Genomic DNA, 5,206 nt, shown 5'->3' with positions numbered 1-5,206 from the left:
TTTGTTTGGGGGTCATCAGACCCCAACATTTGTTGGGGGTCTACAGACCCCAACATTTGTTGGGGGTCTATCAGACCCAACATTTGTTGGGGGTCTATCAGACCCCAACATTTGTTGGGGGTCTACAGACCCCAACATTTGTTGGGGTCTATCAGACCCCAACATTTGTTGGGGGTCTATAGACCCCAACATTTGTTGGGGTCTACAGACCCCAACATTTGTTGGGGGTCTATCAGACCCCAACATTTGTTGGGGGTCTATCAGACCCCAACATTTGTTGGGGGTCTATCAGACCCCAACATTTGTTGGGGGCTACAGGACCCCAACATTGTTGGGGGTCTATCAGGACCCCAACATTTGTTGGGGTCTACAGACCCAACATTTGTTGGGGGTCTACAGGACCCAACATTTGTTGGGGGTCTACAGGACCCCAACATTTGTTGGGGGTCTACAGACCCCAACATTTGTTGGGGGTCTATCAGACCCCAACATTTGTTGGGGGTCTACAGGACCCCAACATTTGTTGGGGTCTACAGGACCCCAACATTTGTTGGGGGTCTATCAGACCCCAACATTTGTTGGGGGTCTATCAGGACCCCAACATTTGTTGGGGGTCTACAGGACCCCAACATTTGTTGGGGGTCTACAGGACCCCAACATTTGTTGGGGGACTATCAGACCCCAACATTTGTTGGGGGTCTATCAGACCCCAACATTTGTTGGGGATCTATCAGACCCCAACATTTGTTGGGGGTCTATCAGACCCCAACATTTGTTGGGGGTCTATCAGACCCCAACATTTGTTGGGGGTCTATCAGACCCCAACATTTGTTGGGGGTCTATCAGACCCCAACATTTGTTGGGGGTCTATCAGACCCCAACATTTGTTGGGGGTCTATCAGACCCCAAAATTTGTTGGGGGTCTATCAGACCCCAACATTTGTTGGGGGTCTATCAGACCCCAACATTTGTTGGGGGTCTATCAGACCCCAACATTTGTTGGGGGTCTATCAGACCCCAACATTTGTTGGGGGTCTATCAGACCCCAACATTTGTTGGGGGTCTATCAGACCCCAACATTTGTTGGGGGTCTATCAGACCCCAACATTTGTTGGGGGTCTATCAGACCCCAACATTTGTTGGGGGTCTATCAGACCCCAACATTTGTTGGGGGTCTATCAGACCCCAACATTTGTTGGGGGTCTATCAGACCCCAACATTTGTTGGGGGTCTATCAGACCCCAACATTTGTTGGGGGTCTATCAGACCCCAACATTTGTTGGGGGTCTATCAGACCCCAACATTTGTTGGGGGTCTATCAGACCCCAACATTTGTTGGGGGTCTATCAGACCCCAAGATTTGTTGGGGGTCTATCAGACCCCAACATTTGTTGGGGGTCTATCAGACCCCAAGATTTGTTGGGGGTCTATCAGACCCAACATTTGTTGGGGTCTATCAGACCCCAAGATTTGTTGGGGGTCTATCAGACCCCAAGATTTGTTGGGGGTCTATCAGACCCCAAATTTTGGGGTCTATCAGACCCCAACATTTGTTGGGGGTCTATCAGACCCCAAGATTTCTTGGGGGTCTATCAGACCCCAAGATTTGTTGGGGGTCTACAGGACCCCAAGATTTGTTGGGGATCTATCAGACCCCAAGATTTGTTGGGGGTCTATCAGACCCCAACATTTGTTGGGGGTCTATCAGACCCCAAGATTTCTTGGGGGTCTATCAGACCCCAACATTTGTTGGGGGTCTATCAGACCCCAAGATTTCTTGGGGGTCTATCAGACCCCAACATTTGTTGGGGGTCTATCAGACCCCAAGATTTGTTGGGGGTCTATCAGACCCCAAGATTTGTTGGGGATCTATCAGACCCCAAGATTTCTTGGGGGTCTATCAGACCCCAAGATTTGTTGGGGGTCTACAGGACCCCAAGATTTGTTGGGGATCTATCAGACCGCAACATTTGTTGGGGGTCTATCAGACCCCAACATTTGTTGGGGGTCTATCAGACCCCAACATTTGTTGGGGGTCTATCAGACCCCAACATTTGTTGGGGGTCTATCAGACCCCAACATTTGTTGGGGGTCTATCAGACCCCAACATTTGTTGGGGGTCTAGCAGACCCCAACATTTGTTGGGGGTCTATCAGACCCCAACATTTGTTGGGGGTCTATCAGACCCCAACATTTGTTGGGGGTCTATCAGACCCCAACATTTCTTGGGGCTCTATCAGACCCCAACATTTGTTGGGGGTCTATCAGACCCCAACATTTGTTGGGGTCTACAGGACCCCAACATTTGTTGGGGGTCTATCAGACCCCAACATTTGTTGGGGGTCTACAGGACCCCAACATTTGTTGGGGGTCTACAGGACCCCAACATTTGTTGGGGGTCTATCAGACCCCAACATTTGTTGGGGGTCTATCAGACCCAACATTTGTTGGGGGTCTATCAGACCCCAACATTTGTTGGGGGTCTACAGACCCCACATTTGTTGGGGGTCTATCAGACCCCAACATTTGTTGGGGGTCTATCAGACCCCAACATTTGTTGGGGGTCTATCAGACCTCAACATTTGTTGGGGGTCTACAACCCCAACATTTCTTGGGGGTCTATCAGACCCCAACATTTGTTGGGGGTCTACAGGACCCCAACATTTGTTGGGGGTCTATCAGACCCCAACATTTGTTGGGGTCTATCAGACCCCAACATTTGTTGGGGGTCTATCAGACCCCAACATTTGTTGGGGGTCTATCAGACCCCAACATTTGTTGGGGGTCTATCAGACCCCAACATTTGTTGGGGGTCTATCAGACCCCAACATTTGTTGGGGGTCTATCAGACCCCAACATTTGTTGGGGGTCTATCAGACCCCAACATTTGTTGGGGTCTACAGGACCCCAACATTTGTTGGGGGTCTATCAGACCCCAACATTGTTGGGGTCTACAGACCCAACATTTGTTGGGGGTCTATCAGACCCCAACATTTTGGGGGTCTATCAGACCCTACATTTGTTGGGGGTCTACAGGACCCCAACATTTCTTGGGGGTCTATCAGACCCCAACATTTGTTGGGGGTCTACAGGACCCCAACATTTCTTGGGGGTCTATCAGACCCCAACATTTGTTGGGGTCTATCAGACCCCAACATTTGTTGGGGGTCTATCAGACCCCAACATTTGTTGGGGGCTACAGGGCCCCAACATTTGGTGGGGGTCTATCAGACCCCAACATTTGTTGGGGGTCTACAGGACCCCATCATTTGTTGGGGGTCTATCAGTCCCCAACATTTGTTGGGGGTCTATTAGACCCCAACATTTCTTGGGGGTCTACAGGACCCCAACATTTGTTGGGGGTCTATCAGACCCCAACATTTATTGGGGGTCTATCAGACCCCAACATTTGTTGGGGGTCTATCAGACCCCAACATTTGTTAGGGGTCTATCAGACCCCAACATTTGTTGGGGGTCTATCAGACCCCAACATTTGTTGGGGGTCTATCAGACCCCAACATTTCTTGGGGGTCTATCAGACCCCTACATTTGTTGGGGGTCTACAGGACCCCAACATTTCTTGGGGGTCTATCAGACCCCAACATTTGTTGGGGGTCTACAGGACCCCAACATTTGTTGGGGGTCTACAGGACCCCAACATTTGTTGGGGGTCTACAGGACCCCAACATTTCTTGGGGGTCCATCAGACCCCAACATTTGTTGGGGGTCTACAGGACCCGAACATTTGTTGGGGGTCTATCAGACCCCAACATTTGTTGGGTGTCTACAGGACCCAAACATTTGTTGGGGGTCTATCAGACCCCCAACATAAAAATAAAAGACCCCTCTCGATTTCCTTCCAAATGGCCTTAATCGACAGATAATTTAGTGAAACTAAAACTTTGTCATAGAACATGCGGTGCAAAATCGCGTTTTCGCGAAATCTTTGGCCAGAGCTGCACCAAAACCTGCCATTTCCCCAATGCTTTTAGCATAGCCACCAGCCTTTCGAATGATGAAATGAACTTTATAGAATCTTAATAAATTATATTTGTACCTGTCCGCGTAATATCAGCCCGATCACGAATATGCAAAAAATGATGCAAAGATTCGCAAATTTTTTGCAAATTGCGAAAGTCTGAAAACTTTCGCAGATTTTGAATTTCTTCGTTTCTTTAAACTCAGTAAAATTTATCAAGTTAACTGATCAACAAAATATTTCCTTTTTGAAAAAAATTTGCAAAAATTTGCAAAAATTTGCAAAAATTTGCAAAAATTTGGAAAAACTGAACTTCGCCATTTTTCACGAAAATAAGTTAAATAACCAGTGCTAGTCAATTTTTACGCATTTTTCGAATTTATTTGCGGTATTTATTTTTGCAAGTTGAAAAAACAGTGTATGCAATTTTTTAAATTCAATATGTAGAATTTTTTTCGCAATATATGCATGCTTTAATTGTTCAACAAATTAGCCTTTCCTTTATTTGCTCAGCTACATATATCACAATTTTTAAGCTTCTATAAAAAGCAAAATTATAAAATTATAAACTTTAATTGTTGCAAATTTTTGCAAATTTTTTGCAAAAAGAAAATATTTTGTTTATGCTTCACGTCACCGTCACGATCTCCTCCAAATCCGATTTTTTGATTGGTTAAAATTTTTAATTGTCATAGTGATAATTTCGCTCAGCCAATCAAAAAATCGGATTTGGAGGAGGGCGTGACGATAACGTGAAGCATAAACGCACCTTTAGGCTTCGCCGTCCATGCGCTTTTCTGTCGTGAAGGTATCCCTTGGTTACTTTACCTCGCCTCAGAAAAATCAACAATACCAACTATATCAATAATAACCATTAGCAACAAGACGTGCCGGAAATCAGTAAAAAGTGATCGAATATGAAAAATGGATGCAAAAGTATGGGTGGTTGTGGGATCGTAATTGCGCCGGTTTTTTCGTTTTTGCCTCTTCTCAATCTTGAACATATTAGCAATTAAATAAAAATAGACTCGAAAAACCGGCGCAATTACGATATCATTTTATCCAGCCCTGAAGTTGAGTATAATTCCCATAAGTTCAATCACTATCTTTTCCGTTTGAAAAGTTTTTGAGCAAAAATTATCCGGTCCGTACCACGAATTTATGGTGTTACTTAGGTAGTGATGAGACATAATACAATGAACCAGAAGCGGGCCATGCAGGCTTAAA

The sequence above is a fragment of the Folsomia candida genome, unplaced genomic scaffold (genome assembly GCF_002217175.1).
Source record: "Folsomia candida strain VU population unplaced genomic scaffold, ASM221717v1 Fcan01_Sc002, whole genome shotgun sequence".
Taxonomy (NCBI): Eukaryota; Metazoa; Arthropoda; class Collembola; order Entomobryomorpha; family Isotomidae; genus Folsomia; species Folsomia candida.
Note: the sequence above shows the minus strand (reverse complement) of the source record.